Source organism: Rhodnius prolixus, unplaced genomic scaffold (genome assembly GCF_049639745.1).
Source record: "Rhodnius prolixus isolate KJV_2025 unplaced genomic scaffold, Rpr scaffold_1, whole genome shotgun sequence".
Taxonomy (NCBI): Eukaryota; Metazoa; Arthropoda; class Insecta; order Hemiptera; family Reduviidae; genus Rhodnius; species Rhodnius prolixus.
The window spans coordinates 1410779-1431641 of NW_027411581.1; the positions used below are offsets into that span (position 1 = coordinate 1410779).

The 20863-nt window shown below is 40.0% G+C and overlaps 1 protein-coding gene and 1 long non-coding RNA gene across 7 annotated transcripts in view; one reads left to right on the plus strand and one right to left on the minus strand.

Annotated features, from left to right (window-relative positions):
- LOC141452258 (GTPase-activating Rap/Ran-GAP domain-like protein 3) overlaps positions 1–20863 on the plus strand; it is a 387611-nt gene that overhangs the window by 74739 nt on the left and 292009 nt on the right. For 2 of the 6 annotated variants that reach the window (XM_074124251.1, XM_074124256.1), the window contains exon 1: positions 8370–8633. The exons of 3 other annotated variants lie outside the window; for them this stretch is intronic. The gene's annotated coding sequence lies outside the window, so the exon portion shown is untranslated. Of the gene's footprint in view, positions 1–8368; positions 8634–20863 lie in introns of those variants that run through there. One more of the 6 variants, XM_074124261.1, reaches the window with a different exon arrangement.
- On the minus strand, positions 5454–13667 carry LOC141452581 (uncharacterized). Its single transcript, XR_012457470.1, has 3 exons — positions 13445–13667; positions 12915–13102; positions 5454–5932 (listed from the first exon to the last, which is right to left on the minus strand). It is a non-coding gene; the product is annotated as an uncharacterized lncRNA (long non-coding RNA).

A 20863-nucleotide genomic window follows, 5' to 3' on the forward strand; every position in this document is an offset into this window, starting at 1 on the left:
GAACTGCAAGACTAGGTTTTTTTCTTTTGGTAATGTTTTAAAGCGCATCAACATCTGAGGTTGTTGGCGCCCGGAGCTTTTTTCAGTGCTCTGCCGGCTTCCGGACAGTGTTCTCTTGTTTGCAGACAACACTGTCCATTACCGGACAGTGTTGTCTGTAAGAACCTCCTAGGAAGAGAAAAATCTAAGGGGCCAGCAGCTGGATTCGAACCCGAGACCTCCGCGTGGGAAACCAAAACGCTAACCGCATAGCTAATTTCTACTACTTGCAAGACTAGTCTGCACGCAATCAGCCGCAGATAATTGGCAAACAAAGAGAGATAAGTACGAAATAAGGGAGATAATACTTGTGATAGCTCTTCATTACACCCGGTTTGGGCGAACTGCCAAGAGCGCTGCGGGTTAGTTTGCAATGCAAATAGCACCAGCTCCCCGTCGAAATGCTCTAATCCCTCTTCCACAGCTGGGATTGTTTCCCAATTTAATTATCTCCCTCACCTTTTGTCATTTTTCTTTTCTTAACTTGCCCAGGAAATCGTGACTGTAGGGAGATGTGGGATGAAATGCAGGATGATATTTTATTGTTACTCTGTGGGATGTTCCGATCGGCTACAAACATTCATTATTGAAGAGCTGAGATCGCAGGCTCTCCAAAGATGTCGCAGAGAGCGCAAGTAGTCCGACATCCCAGTTGCAACTCCTGCCATACCAAGGCTCTGCGGATGGCCCCCCCCTTTGAGGGGATCAGGTCCAGTTGTCCGATTAACAACTCCCTAATAACCAATACACCTGAAATCTTAACAGCTGCTAGCTATTCAGGCTATCCAGGGAAAGGTTATCTCAAGATACCTCCCCCGCAGCATCCCGCACTGGCAATCACGTGCGCGAGAGTCACAGGTAAAAAAGGAAGGAAGCCTGACAGTACTTGGCGATAAAAATCCCAATACCGGAAGTACCATGGTTTTATTTCCTTTAAAATTGGCTTCATCGATTTATTGCACACATCTGGATTTACATTTTAATTTGAAACAATTTTACCAGGGAATTTCTATTTGGAGCGCCTGTGAGAGAGTTGACGAGGAGGAATGCCTCTAAACTGCCATTTTATTGTAATGTACAGATCCATCTCTAATTTCCTATTCCCCCCTCCGAGTTTTTTTTCGGAGATGAATTGAACTGAACTTTTTTAATGGTCAACACTAAAAACTCAATTAAATATTTTTATAAATTGTATTTGAATCGTTTTTTTACCTGGACATTTTGATTTTAAGAGGATTTAGGCGATTTTAGGAGGCCTTCCTGTAAAAATGATCATTTCCTGTGAATTCACGATTCTACCGTAACCATTTATTGTTTCTGTGAGTTCAGTTTGTAGCTAATATTACGAGTTTACTGAAAATCCGCACAATATGGTCACTTGTAGATTGTAGATTGTATTAGAAGGGGAAGGAACGCAGGCAATCCAAAATGCCCATTGTTCCCCGCCCACCCCTCAGCTCATGAGAGATACCGGGGCTTTAGAACAACAAATCCGGCTAAAGGTTGTCAGATGCTAATATAATAAACTAATAAAGTAGTAACAGGACACTAGGGAGCATGGCGACTCAATCGCCCAGTGCACTGAATAAACCTAGAGAGTTCTGGTAAAGATTACCAGATGCTACAATCTCCGGTAGGGAGACATTTGACCTTCCGAATATGAGAAATCTAGTTTTCAGAATAAACGGGGGCACACCTCCTACAAAGTGCCGCACAGTCTCATTGGACTCACCACAGCCAGGCGCAAATTGGCGACTGGGTCGCATTTGAAAAGATGAATACGCTAAATTCGCATGTCCACTCAACCAACCTGAACCAACTGGCGGATCCGGGACCTGCTAAAACCAACTATAGCCGTTTTTGACATGCCAAGAATTTCTTTAGCCTGACGGCAGTCAGCTCGGGATCTCTACCGTTCCCGACGTTTCTTCCAAAATCCACTGCTCCACCTCTGTTCTACGACAACGTCGATAGGATACAGGGATAATGTGGGCTGAGGAGTCATTGTTATCATCGCAGCACCTTCCTTTGCTGTTACGTCAGCAAGTTCGTTATCCGGAATCCCAGAGTGACCAGGGGACCAAATATGGTCACTTACAGGAAGGAGAATTGCTGTAAGGAGTAGGTGTTAGACCTGTTTTCTTGGAATGGGAGCCATGACGTAATAACATCTATATTATTCTTTTGGAACCATTACCATATATTAAGGAGACTAAAGTAAGATAATGCTATTATTTCAGGCGAGCGACGAAGTCCCAACTACCGATCTAGTGTGCTGTGGGCGGTCTATAAAAAGTATAAACTAACTTTTTTCAGTTGGCAGCTCTGGGGGTTAGTGTACAAAACAAAAGTTTTAATCTGTCAAGTTGGATACCAGGCCCTCTTTCCCATAACAAGCAATAAAAATGAAAATACTATCTCTTAGGGTCCATTCAATTAATGTTGTTTCTCCGCTTCTTCTTACAGCTTTATTAAAACTTCCTCCGACCAATGGTAGCGCCGTTATGAAAGTAATTTTCCAAGATGGAACAGCGCCACTTGGCTCATGGGTTACACACGATGCATCTTATAAATATATAATAATTTATTTCTACATTTTATTATAAAGAAAAAATTGTGTCTCTCCTTCAGAATGATCTTGTTTATTTACCTCCTCCTCCCCCTCGATGTAAGCAGGTCTTGGTAAACAAACTTGCAAAGTTGCGCTAAGTACGCAATTATCTGGACGATACGTGAACTCACTTGCTGACTATTTCCGCACATCTGGGACACAAACCCTTCAGACTTCCTTGCTTCCGGTTACTGGACACTAATCTCCAGCGTCAAGATAGATTTACTGGACAGATTTTCTAAAAACTACTTTTTCATTACATTTGTAGAGGAAGTTAATAGGACATTTCCGGTGTGTAGAAGCAGCAGCTACTTCCCAAGTTCAATCCAAAATGCGAATTTTTTTTTTTCCCCACCTAATGTCGTTCCTCATTGGCGCTCTACCATTAGACGTCTCGCAGCCCAATAAATTTTAGCTCTTGAAGAGAGCTCGTCAGTATATGTCGCCAGTCAACTGGGACAGGGCTTCACACTCAAAAAGATGATCTCCTGTCATGGGCCCGTCCTCGCAAAGAACCCACAGTTCGGGGTTGTCAACTACCCCGATCCAAATTAAGTGTGCCTGCAGGTAATATGTCCGGTGATCAAACGAAAACACGGCTCCGAGGCACGTTATTTGGCAGCGCATTATCCCTCAAGACAGCCCATCGTTTGGGTGCAGCTCCTCCTCGTTCTCTTTCTGGCTTTTGCCCGGCAGCTTCGTCTTGTGGTCTCAAAAGGAATGAACCCTTCAGGCTGTATCATATTTGCTGACAGCTTAGCGAGTCTGTCAGCTTCCTCAATCCCGCTGAGGCTGCAATGGTTGGTGGGATCCATTGTAAAACCACCCTCACATTCTTCTCGATAAGGTCGTTAATTATTGAATTATATCATTGCCATTATCATTATATCATTATATTACGTCATTGAATTATATCGTAAGAGTCGGTCGCAGCCTAAGGGTACGTTTACAACGGAGCTGTGAGTATAGATGATAGCAGAGATGATAACTGATAGAGGAAAATATAATCGCTGATTAGTGTGCACAACGGAGCTGTGATACATGCAACATGTCCGAGTAGTGAAGAAGAGTTTTTATGTTCACCAGCAACAAAAAGGTATATTTTAAAGAAAAAACGCTTTAGAAAATATCATGTACATCCCATAAATAAAAAACGAAGTACTTTGGGCGAATTTCACCATTTATATAAGGAACTTAGAAATTATCCGGATCGTTTTTTTGAATATGTGAGGATGGGTCCACCCACATTCGACTATATTTTAGAAAAAATAAGGTCAAAATTAAGAAAACTCTGGAAAAATTGTCATGGAAATCCTATAACCACAGAAGAAAAACTAGTGATTACTCTTAGGTTAGTAATGATTTTATTGAAAAAAAAAACCAAATAAATACACATGAAAATAAATGTAAGCACGATTTAAAACACAAAATATTGTTTAAAAGTAAATAATAAAAAATAATGAGTAAAGACAGCACTAAATAATTTTTCGACGTCCATTTTGAAGCTCCGATACTGGAGTTCAGCTAGCAGAAAAATGAAAAATTCAATTCTATCATCTATGCTCGTTTATAGCAGCGAGTATGAGTCACTAGTCGAAGCTTCGTTGTGCACGCTCACATAAGAATGTACTAGGTTATTCTATAAGCGCTGATGCATCACTGCTATCATCTCCGCTATCATCTATGCTCACAGCTCCGTTGTGAACGTACCCTAAGACTGGAAACATAGTGGAGCGGCGAGCAAAGCGGCGATGATAGCGAAGAGCAAAGCGGCGAAAACAAACACTCTGTAGATAACGTTACTCTATCTTTGCTTTGCTCTCCACTATGCGCGGGCCCATACGGTTAACTTGTGTTTGATTTCGCCGCTTTGCTCGCCGCTCCACTATGTTTCCAGCCTAAGTAGTCAGTGCCATTATCGCGGCCTGCGAATCGATAAACGGGAATTCATTCTTAATCGTCAGAAATGCGAGAAATTGAAACTGATAATTGCTTCATTAAAATCATTTTTCCCAATTTCAAACCTTGGTACCTATCCAGAATCACCACCATCTGGTATCTTTTCCTTGATTTAAATATGAAAGTATTTATTATCATTGTAGATCAAATTTTCTTCGCAAAAGCTGCGGGAAGTGCGATTACATATGAACAGATTTTTGGTGATTTTTCAACGAATTTTGTCTGTTTGTTTTGCGGCCAGCGTAACTCAAAAAAACGCAGGAAGTGGAAACTTTCGACATTTGGCGTAGCTGCGGCCATTGTAATCGACAAGACAATAGGAAGTCAGTCAACCGGAAGCATCATTTTTCCAGAGGGAAGGGATTAGCTATGAGGTTAGCATACTGGACTCCCACGCGGAGGTCCCGGGTTCGAATCCAGCTGCTTACCCTTAGATTTTCTCTTCCTAGTAGCTTCTTACAGCTCACTGTCCGGTGATGTAACAGTGTTGTTACATCTGCTGTTATTTACTGCCGGAGGCCGGCAGTGCACTGAAAAAAGCTCCGGGCGCCAATAACCTCGAGATGTTAACGCGCCTTAAATCATAAAAAAATAAAAAATCATTTTTCCAGAAACAGTAGACATCTTAGGCGTCAGTGTGGTTGGTCTTGTCTGAAAACTCCCAATTCAGTGTAATGGGATGGGATGGTTTCAAGTTAGAGAAAGTCGCTTGAGTTGTTCATCCCAGATTTTTGATTGCATTTCTGGGATGATGAATTTTATCTACGTACTAAACCCGAGATATCTGAATCTAGCTCTGGGACGTTACGACTACTGATTACAGGTATGGTAGTAATGACTTTGGTAAATTTCATATATTTCCTAATTCACATGCGTAACACATTGGAAACTACTTCATAAGTCTCAGACATTATAAAGGAACAATGAGATTAGAAGAAAGCAGAAGATCGATCAGTGCCATCGATCATCTGTGTGTATTCTGATAGACATGACACACCTGAGGTAGCAGTGAATAAGGAGCAAAGAAGTACGAGGAAGTTATAATGGGGTAGCTGGAGAGTGGAGATGGTTCCATCTCGGTGCTGCAGGAGGTAGCCTGGAGAGGCGGGGTTGCGGGACAGGAATGTAGCTGCGTGATCTATGAGCTGGAATTGTCCAGCAGGATGGCTGGATACGCCTCACCCCCACTGACTGCTTCCTTGTCATCGTGGCTGTCCTCTGCAGGATAATAAGCCTCATCCTTCACTCATGTACATTCAGCGATTCAGGCCAGTTGCTCTGTGCGCTTGAACTCCCAAGACCCTGCTACGGCTGTATCATATGCTAAACAAACAAACCTCATGTTATTATGAAGGCTTATAAATGGCGGGGCGGAAGTCTGGTGAGTCACTCACTCCACTTCCTCTCTAGGTTCAAACTTTTTTAATTCAAGTTTCTATTAACTTCATACAGTTTGTAAAACTAAACATAATGCCAAAATGGCACTTTACAGTCCCTTCCCGCGAAAAATAAATATCCGGCGTCTAAAGAGGCACTTTCGGTTAAGCAATTTGTTTTTTTTAAACTCGTATTTTCAGTAATGCGACTTATAATGCGCTAGCAATGTGTAAACGATTAAAAATTACCTCGTACTTGGCACTTGAACATGAACATGGTTCTTTAATTGGAAGTCTAAGACAAAAAGTCTTTAATGGAATCTTTCTGGATAAATATTTTAAAAGATATTTGTACTGCCAAGACCTCCACTGTAAGCAAGACTACGGCTTGTTGGAGGTCAAGTGTGTACCGGCGGCTTGATTGAGAGGCCCCACTCCAATAATTTATAAAAATTAACATGCTAAAAATATCTTACAAAGAAAGTGCCGATCGCTGCGCCATCATTGATTTTGTACAAAAGAGGTACTCACCTTGAAATGTTCGGATGTTCGCACAACCTTTTCATGCAGTAATTATAATTTACGAATCCCCTTGAAGCTTCAAAGGTTTATCACCTAAATGTAGTTGGTGGGGTGCAATTAAGAAGTTTCTGACTAAGATCTAAGAGATCAGATAGCAAACCCTTTGGTCTCTTCACTTCACCGGACTCCCTTCCCTTTGCAGCCGGGCACTCTGATCTCAGTACTCACATCATAATGCTTCCAGAGAAACGTTTACAATACAAACTGTAGGGTTCAAATCAAAACAGTCAGCGCTAAAATACACAGAAAATAGTGGTCCAGCCCTTCCGAAGAAGCCAGTAAACTTAGAGCATGGTTTTCTAAGAACCAGATATTCTAGCATAGCTTTCAATGCCCATAGAACAGTAAATTGTTCTGAAGAATCACTTTAGAGTGAAGCTTGAGGTTTTAGTTCATTAGAATCTCTTGGAAATCATTTTTCCGGGCAAAAAATTTCCAAATGCCATGATAAGTCGACCTGGTAACCAATGAAAACAAGCGTTAAAGAAAATCACGAAAATATAAAATGAAAATGATTTCATGTTGTGCACAACTGGTCTAGATGTACGTAGGGTGTGCACAAGTGATAAAGGAAAATCATTAGAGCTATAAATCTACTAGTTATAAATACAACTAACAGCCATTTTAATCCGGTAGCAATAGGCTGGCAGTGGGCGTGGTCATCATGAAAGTTCCAGCTTCTGATTGGTAATCCTATCCGCCCATATTTTACACTTCCACCTCTGTTTTTCTGATAGGATAATTATTCAACCCTATTTATTTCATAGAAAAATATTGTTAAGATTTTTGTTGTTAAAGTATTTGATAAATTATCAGATAATCAATAAAAATTCAAGACGAAAATAGCTATTCAATGTCTTCCATATTTATTGCTTTACCTTTATGATTTAAGGGAAAAAGAAGGAAAAATTAAAATCGGCTTGGATATGGGAGAAGTAGGTCCGCCATGTTATTATACTATCCATTATGGCGGATTGCTTTTTAATGAAAGCTAGTTTCCTGAATCTTATTGGATAAACGTGCAGCTAAAGAAGTGATTGGTTGTCCAATGTTGAATCCGACGAATAAAAGAAACCACCCTAAGTTCATGAACACAGCTGTCTGACCGGATTCTGTCATTATGATCTTTTCACATCCCAAGCAGTCGAAGATCTAACATTTAGATCTGAGAATATTTTATACAACTTTGGTTGGCTGGTACTTATTACAAGATAGGACGTACATTGTCTTAAAATGGTCATTAGAGATATGTTCTAAGGCCCCTTTTCCAGGAATTGCCCTCAACATTGTCTTGGGAAAAATGGTTAAAAATTAAACGGAACTATTTCTAAAGAGGAAGTCTTGGAAAAAAAAATCTGTCTATAAAGGAGCTGCACTTTTAGTGGAGTCTTATCGTCGGGTATCAGGTTCAAAAGCAAGCCGAACATGTATTTTAAGCTTCCGGCCATTTTCAGCCTTTGGACTGGTGTATTTTACTTGCACAAAACACACGCAATGTGTTTTACGGGTGAAAACAATTGTACGCAATTACTTCCCACTTCCCAACCGTTCTTCCTGTCGTCTGAGAAGCTTGGAATTCCACAGCTATTAGATTATCTGCGTATTTCTGTAGTTGGATCCAGGAGACACAGGTCGTTGTTAAATATTTCAGCCCAGGACCCTACCTACCTTCCTTCAGGTGAAAGTCTGCAAAGGTTGGAAGAAGTGAAGGGAAAGACCATTGCCCTGCACTGAAATGGGGACGCATGTGCGGGCGACGATGGGGCAACAGGCTGCCGAGTAGGGCCGACTAACCCGCTCACTCAGTGAGCAGTCAGTGAGTGCGAACAGGGTGTCCGCGTCACTTCCACCGCCGGGCATTCGTATTCACATCGATCTCGGCAATGTTCTTCACTCTACATCGATTTCATTTCCTATTTTTCACCTTATTTCTTATTTCGTATTTTTTTTTCTTAAATTAATACTTTTTATTTCCTTTTTAAAAATTATTCAAGAAATCAAAAGTGCGCCAGCGATGCTTTGAGTATTACTTTTTTTATTGGCCAAGAAAGAAGATTTTTCTTTGGGTAAATTTTTACAGTAATTTTATCGATCGATTCATTTCATTTCTCTCAGTAATTTTGACAATAGTTATTCTAAAACATCAATCAATTTGTTTCCTGTTTAACAAAAAAAATGCCATTTTGATCCTGAAACCAATAATAGTCTTGTTTGAAGATTCAGGCGACTTTCTGTTACCTACTGCAAGTATCAAATTGTTGACTTTTAGTAAAACTTCTCAAATTGCCTAAAACGGATTTTCCTCGAAAAAATTATTCAAATAACTATTGACATAAACAGGAAGTTAACAGAAAATTTAGTAGACATTTTCTGAAGGGAAAAATCTCGGAAACGTGGAAAATCTATTGAGTAACGTAGTACTTCCGGTAATTAGGCAATTAGCTACGAACTCGAAAATTTATTCAAAAAAAATTATTCGAAGTTTATTTTAAGAATAAAACACGCAGAGTCGTAAATTATACTGAAATAATAATTTTGAGCAACCTCTTCTCTCCTTAGAGCCACTTCCCTCTTTAATCGCATTTTCCGGGAAAAATTAATCAATTAGAAAGTTGTATTTCAACTTTTAAAGGGACGTTTAAAGGAAAACCCTTTTGAGAAAATCTCTCAAACCCCCCCCCAAGTCAAAAAGTTTGCCCAGTAAAGTGGTACTTCCGGTTACGGGTTTGTGGTCGCGCGAGTTGCAGGCTGGTCCCAAGGAAGTGCTAAATCTAAATTTCTATTTCCGCTTTCCGCAATTTTTAGTTGAGCAGATACATGCGCAAACACACACACACACACAGGAACCATTTTCTTAAAACCCACTTTTCCGTACTCAAAACACGACATTTCCGGTGGAAAAACTCCATATCGAAAACTTGAATGATTTTCCTTACCTTGGTGAAAGAAAGTAAAAAAAAAAAAAGAGAAACACGAGTGTAAAATTAAGGAATTTTCCAGTTAAGTGTGACGACCTGTATGATTTAGGGACTGGGGTGCTCTACAGGTGGCGGATGTTGGCTCCTGTGGTAACTTGCTAATTTATCTGAGGCGCGAGATCAGCTGATTTTGTCTGTATGTTTGTTAAATCCTATTTCATCTCAAAAATGTCCTTTTTTTTTCTTTTTTACTTCCGTTTAACCGTTTACAAGTGGAAGCTTTGCTATCTGTAACATTCACAAGGAAATACACGCTTTGAAGTCCCCCTAAGTCCGAAGAGACTTTTATTTTTAAAGGAAATGGTGGGTGAAGTTACTTGCTCACGAAATAAAGCACGAAGCTGAAATTTGCTATTTCCTTGTTGGTCCCGACAGTAACTTAGCTATGAAAGTTCTTGAACCAGAAATACCTCTTTAATGTTTTTTTTTCGAGGATTCTCTCCAAAACGGCGTCACCAGATGTCGTTTAAACTATGCGACCTCTTAGGTCGCACACGCAGTTCTAACTTGGATTAAGAGCACTTCCGGGGAGCACAAACGGGGTATTAGTGATGCAGCGCCAGTGATGAAGGATCTGTAGTGCCGGAAATCCGGTGATTTGAGCACTAACATTTGAATACAGGAAGAAGTTATCCAGCTTCCCTTTGAGGATAACAGAACTTATCTTTACAACCACTACAAGGCTTAAGACATTGTCCCTATTGTTGCATCTAAGAGTCAATTAGAAACCAAGATCCCAGTGCGCAAGCCACTTATTCCGTTCAGAAAATGGCTAACAGAGAATATGAAGCTTTTTCCATTTTTAGACTTGGTATTTGAATCATCTGTGAGGTCACACTGTAATTAATGTAAATTGCATTACTTGAATGTGTAATTTCGAGGTAAGTTATTTATTACTGGAAATGGAGTGAAGTTGTTTTCCTGCATAGATTAGTATAAACAAGCAAAAGTGAGCTAGAATGCTCCATTATTTACTACTATCCCAGCCACACCAGTGTATCTAGATACTGTTTAACTGAATATGTAATGGCCAGTGTTGTATTGCATTCAGTCAAAATTCGACTTCTATTTCCGTTTCCACATACACACACACACACACACACACACACACGGAACTCACCATTGGGTTTTATAACCTGCCACATTATTGGCTCTTGACTAATTTCAATTTTCCCCACTCTTTTGTTGTTGTTGTGAGAGCGAAGCCGGGCTTTGATTTTTCGCCCCAATTTCCAAGCATTATAAACACTAGAACCAAGGGTATTGATTTTATATTATCTCGCTAGAATGGGCTATCCGTCGATCTAATGAGATCTAGGTTCCACAGTTTGGATGCTGTTACCAGTGAAAACTGGTGCTTGTGCAGCAGAATTTATTGTCACCCTGGAGCAGCTTATCGACTACAGCAATGTGGCTAAAAAGGAAAAAAGGGTGAATTTGGGCAAGCCCTGCCATTAGAGAGGAAAGTGTTTTCCCTTTCTCTTGTAACTCGTGAGTGCAGGGTAACTCGTGAGTGAAAACTAAACTTTACTCACTTGTGCAATAAAAATAAAGAAAAAGTGCCTTTGGTTTTATCATTCTTTCTACTGACTCCACAATTTTATAAACCATGTAATGCCTTTCTATCTCTACACTGTGCCTCTAGGGGGATGTGGGTAACCAAAACTTTTAAGCAAAAAACCCATATTTGAAAGAAGAAAATTCTGTGAAATTCCGTTTAAAAATTTAGCGTCAGGCCTGACTGGAGTTCCAATATATTATGCACGGAAAATTGTTCACCATAAACTCATGGCGGTTACTTAAAATTATAAAGCCAAAAGTGCAAATTGTTTAAAGTAGAAGGTTAAACAGTCGAATGAGTTGTTAGTGTGGGAGTTGATGACAAGGAACTAGGTCCCGGGGATGGAATCCAGGCTTTACCACAGGATCTGCTAACCCACAATCACAATGACCGCCCTTCCTGCAAACAAGAGCGCCCCGGAGTTCAAGGAGATCTACACACAGTGCCATTGTCCAACCTAGTCACTAGCTACACACGCACGAACACATACCTCTACAGGATATCCGGGCCAGCCGCCTTTTCTTTTCAAAAACCCCTTCAGCTTAGCCAGGGGATTTAGGCTTTAAAAGGAGAATTTTTCCACCTCTGATTCCATTGTCCTGGGAGACATCCTTATTTCCACCATGTCTTACTCCCTAGCATTGTGCACAGTTCCCCATTTTTAGTGTTCATAGAAAATTAACATTATCAGAACCCTTGCGTACTATAAAATGATTTTTATAAATTCTAAAGTGAAGTGGTACGGGTCGAATGGGTAGAAAAATGCTTAGAAATATAAAAATTGAAACTATTCTCAGATGGATTATAGAAAACATGGGAAAACTTTAGACTTATATGTATAATACATAATCATGGTGATGTCGATGGTACAGATTAGAGCAGGGGTCGCCAAACGTTTTTGAATAATTCTTCGAAATCTCTATCGACCCCCTACAAAAGTAATTTTCAGTTAATTAAAATAAAATTTATCTCTCATATTTATTTTATGATTTTAAACATTTATTAAAGTAATTTTACATTGTGTAAGAAATAGTTTTATGAAAAATATCTTAAGGGAAGGGATTAGCTATGCGGTTAGCATACTGGACTCCCACGCGGAGGTCCCGGGTTCGAATCCAGCTGCTGACCCTTAGATTTTCTCTTCCTAGGAGCTTCTTACAGCTCACTGTCCGGTGATGGACAGTGTTGTCTGTAACGAGAGAACACTGTCCGGAGGCCGGCAGTGCACTGGAAAAAGCTCCGGGCGCTAATAACCTCAGCTGTTGATGCGCAAAAAAAAAAAAATATCTTAATTTTGAAATTTAAACACTAATATTTATTAAATAATAAGTAATTATAAATAAGTAAAGTAACTACAGTATTGCTTCTTAATTAATGAGATGGGTGTGTGCCTGGGTGTTTCTTTGCAAGGTTCCACTATATTGGGTTCGAAATTGGTCAATTTTAATCTTAAATCCCCCTCGAAACTCCACATTTAATTTATTTCTGTACTTAGTTAAGATTGAATTTAAGTGACTGAAACCGGCTTCAACCATTCAGGAACTTGGAAACACCAGCATTAAAATGGCTGAACTATTTCGTAAAGTTTTACATAATTTTGCATTAAAATTTATATTTGTCCAAAATTTGCTTATTTTTAAATTTTTAAGAAGCCGTCTTTTGCTTCAAGATGCCCGATAATGCGCGCTGGTACGTATAAATACTTGTTTCACCCGAATAAATATACGTTTAATAATTTATTTTCTACAAAGAAACTGAGATTAAGTCAATTATAAAAACATTCACAAAATTTTACATGCAGCAGTTACCTAGATATGTGTGATTTGCATATAAAAGAATTGTTTTTCCTTCGCCCCCCAGGCTCAGATCGACCCCTACTTTTATTAAATAGACCCCTGGGTCTATGTAGACCATTTGGGCGACCTCTGGATTAGAGTAAAGGTGTTAGATATGGCTCTTCTATTCAGGAGCCATTGATCTCCTGAAATGTCCTTTTCTGTAAAAAAAAAAAAAAAAAAATCTTGTTCTTGTTGGCTATCCTCACACCACAGTTCGTATAAGCATGCTAAGATAAACTTGAATTTGGCTGCCATGTCGAGGCGATTAGAAGAAGCTTGATTACTGTATGAAAACACTTTGCAAAAGTACAAAATGTGGGAGAGCTAGATAATAAAGTGCAAATAAAATAACAAAATAAAGGAAAGGGTGTGGGACGCCACAAAAAATCAGAATACCGAATACTTTAGAGGAACAAAATAATTTTATTTTACAATCAAAACAAGAACACCAAAAGATACAAGTACTGGTCTAGACCTAAAATATAATTAATAAGACTTACAGTTCTTTTCGTTTGTTTTACAATTTGCAACACAGACTGACTTGTTCAACAATAATATTTGACACAGGCACCTGATCTAACACAAAACGAAAACAGAGTTCCCCATTTTGTTTTTTTCCCTAAGGCACACAGGATGGCTGGGACCCTGGCTATTAAGTGCTGACCATGTGCTAACTGACGCTGAACTCCTTCGTACAGTCAAGGTGACTAACCTAGTGAGAAGCCCCCGGGCCAACTGGCCACAAAACTCCCAGGCACAAGCTGAAGGCCCCCACTCCTTCCTCTTCTCCAGTTCTGCCAACTGTAGACGGCCAGATCCAACTGTCAAATTTTAAGCGAGGGGGCCGCACATCTTTTCGAGGCTCGAACACTGTAAGGGTGGTAGAACTTCTTTCTTACGCTGGTAAGTTTAGCGTGAATTCTGCCGTTACCCATAATGCCTCTTACAGGCAGCTCTTACGCCCACGATTTAGGAGAGATTTAGGTGGAGAAGGCGGGTAGCCGATGTAATTTTTTTTTTTTTTTCATTTACCACCACATTAATAAAGCGTATGTCCTAAACCGGAAGTCGATGACTAAAAGTTTTGTCAATGTACCGTCAGCTGTTTTATTAATGACGTATAACCACAACCTTGATTTTCAGCCATAACTTTTCTTACAATTTAAAGGGAAGAACTTTTTGCTGGTATCAAAACTTTAAAGAGCTGCATTAAGCCGAAGCGAACTCTCAGCACTCTCGAAGTGATTAGCTGTAGGGAGTAAGTTGGCTACTTAAGGGAGCAATGCTTTTCTATGGCCCTTCGTTTGCATAAAAAAAGGAGGTTGCTACAGTCTTTTTTTTTTTTTTGACGGTACACCTTCCTGATCCCTGACGGGTATTATAGAAAAGATGCTCCATCCTGGACCAGTAGAGAGAGAGCCCAGAAGTGGAGGATCTTCTTAGAAGATAGTTTCCCCACTATCATCTACGCGGCCAGAATAGACAATTCTCCTAGACAAAGCCATGAGCAGAGCAACTTTTGCATTTAAAGTCCCTAAACTTGAGAGGTTGGCTGCACTGCGAGCGCTGAACCCCCCTCCGTTACCCTCACTTCCTCACCCAGTTTTGTATGCACTAACTTATGGGTCTTTACATTGTTTTACTTCCCACAGCAAAGCACCCAAGTTTGCCAACCTATTGTTCTCTGGACGGACTTTATTTCCGTTCTTTTCATTATCAAGGCAGCCGCCAAACCAGCAGCTTTAATTGTTTTTTTTTAAAGCCAGGTCTGTTTTTTTTTCTTTGCTTTACCCTCTGAAATATCCGGTAAGAGTTGAGTTCAGCCTTTGACGCGGATTGTCAACTGCTCACTGTATTTTAGTTTGTTCGTAGGGCGTGAAATTAAAAATAATTTATCTAAGAAAAGTTTAATAACATGAACACGCGCTCGCTCGACTTCCGGGAGCGACTTCTCCCCCCAAGGTCTTAACTTTACAGTTTCCTTTAAACTCTAAAACATTTAATTCTTACCAGCATTGTACAGTTTGTGACCTGTTCGATACCCTGAAAGTTAACTTTACCGGAAAGCCTGGCCAAACCTAGCCCCGAGAATGGTTCCGAAACCATTTTTTCCATACATCATGGACTGTCGGCAGAGAGTGTGCTTTGGACAGTGTGCTCAGGTCAATTCTGAGACACTTGGAATCTCTGTCAATCGAGTATCCGAACCCCCCAATAAAGTGCGCATTTAGATTAGATTAGATTAGACTAGGGCGGCCTCAAGGCCTACGCCACTACGACCCCTTTGGATCTATTGTGGCTCCCCTAACTTTAAAGCTCACCCTCCAGACCTGAACTTTTAATCAGACTCTTAATGCTGGAGAGTGACTCTTGAGTAAAGCTCACAGGACTTGGTTTTTCCTCTCCAAGAAGTAACATCCTTAGCCACACGAGCCCCTCACACTGACACAATACGTGCAGTGCCGTATCCTCCTCCTCTTCCTGATAGAACCTTCAAAGGCTATCATCTGCCAGGCCCATGCGATGCATGTGTTTTCTGAGCCTTCAGTGGCCAGTTAATAGGCCTACAATCATCCTTATAGCCCCACACGGCCTTGACGGATTAATTTTGCAGTCAGCCTCGGCGAATAACCTTTACTAAACTCCTTCGCCTGTCTCTGCCCAGTGGTGGCTAAGCCACCACTCCTGAGACCTACTCTGTACCCATAAGTAAATGGTCGCAGTCTTAACACACTTCGGAATCCCAAAACAGGGCTCCGGGCCAACGAAGTGTCTTGCAGAGCCTTCCCGGGCCAATAAATCTGCCGCTTCGTTTCCCCTTATGTCCTGAATGGCCAGGTACCCAGACCAGAAAGACCTTATTTTGGTCACTACCCTTCAGGGCACCCAGACAGTCACAAACCAGTTTTGAGTTAACCTGATAGGAACTAATTGCCCGTAGAGCAGCCTGACTATCCGAGAAAATGCGAATTTAAAAATTTTCTATTTTCCTTTAATCGAAAACTTGATCATATTAATTCGGCCCATTCCAATTCTCTTCCGCTGCCTCTTTCCTTTTTTTGGGCTTTTCAAGTGAATTGATGGGCACTTCAGTTCAGGTGATGTCTCTTATTATCCATTAAGAATATAAATTATTGTTAGAATTCCAAGTGCCACTAGGTTGATTTGAATCAAGTGGACTTGTATTGCCGTGGGACAATGATGGAACCTGATGATTGGTGGCTGATTGTCCAACTCTGATGGCGATGGCTCTCTGGCTGATAGCTTTCAGCTCTATTTACACAACCCACTGATTGAATTTCATTCTACTTCGAGCACCACACCTCTTCTCCAGCTGGGTCCCATTTTATATTTACTTCCACACAATTTCGGCCACAATTATTCTCTTTTTATTACTACTTGTTCTTCCTGTTGTAAAGAGGTAGTACTACGATCGCTCCGTACATTTTGGATTTTCCTAATTTTGGTGTACCTCGTTGCTCTAGATAATTTATTTTAATAAAGTATTTTATAAATTAGAGTAAGGGTAGAGTATTAAGGCGATATTCTGGACGGGACTGCGAGCTCTGAACTAGTCTAGTGGAGGGGGCGTACGGGGAGGCTAATCGCGATGAATGCTTTTATTGTTTCATAAAATCTTCCATTTATTACAAGTTAGAAACATGAAGGCATTTCCCCCCCCAAAACCATGTAATGATTTATTGTGGGAGGGGCGGGCCAAATCTCCTCGCGGGCATAACCAGTTCTCTCAGATAATGCCCGGGTATAACGCCTCTCTTTTTGCAGGCTTCACCCGTTAAATTATTAAAATAGCGTTCATATTCCCCGGCTAAAAATATCTCTCGTGTTCTCTTCTCATCAAATATTCCTCAGGGTGATGAATATCTTAGAGCTTACAGAATTAAAAAAAAAAAGAGGAGGGAGAGAGCTTTCTAAGCATTTAAACTTGATGCGTGGCACTTAGTCTGCGGTTAATCACTCACTCTTTTCGTTCAGCGAGGGGGTTCTTTATTTGATGCTTGATGAATTTAAAATTCTTTGTTTGATACATTGCCGCTGGGGAAAATGCTTCTTGGACAGATTTAACAGCTTCCTGCTATATCTCAGTATAATGTACGGCCTCATTAGCTGAGTACCTCGCTAGTTATATTTACAATTGGAAGGAAATCTCTTTAACGGAAGTGAAACATTTCCAAGCACATTTTGCGGTTTTTGGCAAGTTATATATTTTTTTTTTCATTAAATTAGCAGGAACAGGAAGAGCAGTAATTACGCATCTTTTTTGGTTTCACCGGAAATGTGGAGTTTTGAAGTCTCCTAAGCCATTTTAGACATTTTAAAAATTGGTCTCACGTGACTCCAAAATTACTGTGACTAACAAACTCTTCCGCTACAAAGTAGTCATTAGACCGATGTTGCTCTACGCCTGCTCTTGGCCTAGAGCCTGGACTTGTAGTAGTTAACATCAAGAAACTCCAGGACAACGCAAAACAAATTTCTGAAGACTCGCAACAGATTCTCCACGTCGCACTTTCCCCTCCTCCCATATCCCGCGACAAAGGTGTTAAGCCATTTTCTGTCTGGCAGCCCAATATCTTTCATACATAGTGGTCATGCCCTGCAGTGTCGGGCACTGATTGGATTGTTCTCGTCCTGGAAAATGGCTGCTAGGCTTTTCTGTGATCCTCTTATGCAGTTTACCGCACTTAGTACTTTCTCTTTTATCATTTCTCTTGGGAAGTTCGTTTTAGAGCTTTTTTCGGCAAGGAGTTAGCTTTATTGTAAAGCTACGGACTGTGTAGTGTTGGTCAGGATTAGTGATGGCGTGAACATTCCGGGTTTGAAGAATATTACTGAGTTCGAACCTTGGGAATAGCAAGAACAGGAAGTCGTGAGAGTGGCCACAGCAGTGTTCCTGTGGTTGATGAGACTTTCTAGTCAGGTTTAATAAACATTTTAGGTTATAACCGTGGCAATAAAATAATTTACAAAAAATAAAAATAAAGAAAATAAGGTCAAACGACTTGAACTCAAGTAGCCACTGTGAACTTGGGAGGAAACCATTTTGTTTCCTTTTTTTGTGGAGGGTGCTGGGGTGTGGAGGATGTTGTTGGAGTTTGTGTTGCTTTGAAGAGCGGCGAGAGGATGAGCAGCGGTTATTGTAGAAGGATGTGTGTTGGGATTGGATTATGGAGGAGAGTTGGGAGTTGACAAACAGACCAACGGACTGGAGTGAATGTCGCTGGAGCGACATAGTGGATGGAGCGCTCTTGTGTTCGGTGCTCCTTTTAAGTGCTCTCTGCGCCAGAAGAAGAAGCTGGAGAGCACTCCCTTATCCTCCCTACTGTGTGGGTTGTTGTGGATTCCATCCCAAAATGTGTGTGCTCCCTAGACGCCCACTTTCGCCCAAGAAGTCGTACAAATGTCCTTGTACCATACTTCTCATTTCCAAATTTTCTTTGCAGCCTCAGTTTCCTTTTATTTCCGTACGTCTCTTTCTTACTTCTTTTTTTTTATTTTCTCTTCCACAGGTTAAGAAAACCAATTACATTACAAAACATCGATGTCTCATTTTCCGAATCATGTAAAATTGGAAGTGAATACTCTACTTCCTACCTGGGAAAATTAGAAAAACTTTCGATCCATTTTCTGCACTCCGCCAAGTGTGCTTGGTTAGTAATACTTTCATTTTTCCACTATTCGTACAAACGAAGGAATTTATTTTAAATTTAATAGATTATCACAATTTGTAATTTAAAAATACATTTTAAAAGTTTTATGGACGTTTTGGTGACTACTTTCACGCGTTTGTGTTAAAACTTTTTTGGAAAAATTCCTAAAATTGAATCATTTGCAGTAATCTCAAAGTTAACATAACACAACTGTACAGCACGGAATAGCTGAGTGGTTAACGAATACTGGTTTCCATCGCAGAGATCATGAGTTCGAATCCAGTTGTTGGCCCTTAGGTTTTTTTTTTCTTTATAGGAGCTTCTTACAACAATTGTTTCCCATTATATATTTTGAATGTACATTATATGTATATAAAAAAAAAAATAGTTTGTAAAAAATTAAATTAAAATTGAGTTCAGTAATTTTGATCTGTTTTATAAATTTTACATATTAAAGTTCTAGTTAATTGAATATTCTAAATTTAATAACCTAACCTAATCTAAACTTCAGAGTTCGCTTTTAAAACTTAAGTTTAGAGTTTTGCTAATAAATTATTGATTTGAACTAAGGAAAAACTACACTTGTGTAGGCATTAACCAGGGCTCGGTGAGTGAAAACTAGAAATAGCTGTTATCTGACCTTTTTCTTTAATGAAAATTCGTTGTAGAATCAGTTCGGGAGGGGGTACAGAGGTAGGCTTTCCTCTAAGGGTCATTGCACTCCAGAAAGAGAAATTTGTTTGGTTTATTCGTAAATCGAAGAAAATGGACGAATAGGAACATCGAAAATTGGTTAAAGAGAAATTAGACTGAGCGTACCAAATTTCCTCGGTGGATTTTAAAACATTTTCCCGTGTAAATTTTGTCACTAAATGTATGACTAAGAAATGACGTCATACAGCAATTCTCTGCTAACTATATATTTCCAACAAATACCTAAGAGCAACAAAGCGTGAAAAAGCTTTTGAGAGAAATATTCAATGGGTTTCCAATAATTGGGAACAGAGTATAGGTAGCATTGGAGAACCACCCAAACAGACCTCTTCTTTTGATTGGCAATAAATTAGGTATTCTATGACGTAATTGTATTTCAGTCTGTCACAGTTTCCAGTGGATCTGCGTCAGCTGAAAACCTGCCGTTTCAAAGGTTTGATTACGTCATCTACAAACAGAATGAGGAGAGAACACCTGTTGTCCAACAACTCTGGTAGTCGAATAATTTCAGAGAGAAGTTGTGCTGATAGAACATCTACACCTGCAGCTTCCGTATTTAGGTAATTGATGCAGGAATCTCTAGTGAAAAACCGTGCGATGCGAAACTGTGATTCTGCAACGGTTACGCGTTAGAAACAGACACAATGTGCAGATTGAGCGATTGATTTTTTGCCACAATCATGTTTGTTCCTTTTTTTTGACGTGAATACGTCTTTAAATTTGCCATCATATGGAGGCAATCCAACCACACCTAATAACAAAATCGGGGGATACAGTTTGGCATTATAGTTTCGAATCTATCGTCTACATCCAAAATTAAATTAAACCACTGGATAGCTAAAGGATCAAAGAATTCATTACAATAAGCGAGGACTGTGACGCATCGCGCGCGGTGGAGTGGGAAGCGCCGCCATTTTGAGATCATTTTGCTGCGTATCGAGATTTGCAATTAGTATAACTTTTGACTCGGAGAAGCTACGATGTTCGTTTAAGTTTTAATCGTCAGCTGTCGTCACAATCTATCGATAGTATATAAAACATTAGTGTAAAATAGTGACAGTGAATATAAAAAGGTGTTAGAATAAAAAAATCTTATCAAAAATATGTAATGTCGGCCTATACGCGTCGAAAAGCCAAAACCAAATGCAGAGATCGCATACGGTTGGAAAGGGCTTCTCAAGAACAATCGAATGGTAATAGTAAAACACCATATGACCGAGTCATGCTGTGCCGGGAACGTAAAAGAATGAATGCGGCCGAGCGGATCAACGACGGTGTCAGTACATCTGTGCAGCTGGGGCGGTTGAAATTATGCAAGTGGATGATGAAATCGCTTCTACATGGACAACGGACTGTATAGGCATAGATTGTGTTCGATCGTCGATTTGTTTCCTTGATTTCATCCTAAATACATAAATAAAAATATTTTATATAACCCGTTATGTAAACGTATTCACATACAAAACACGGCCGTGTCCATGACGCAGCCACACGTTAATTTTTTCTGTTTTGTTTCGTGAGCTTATTCTACGT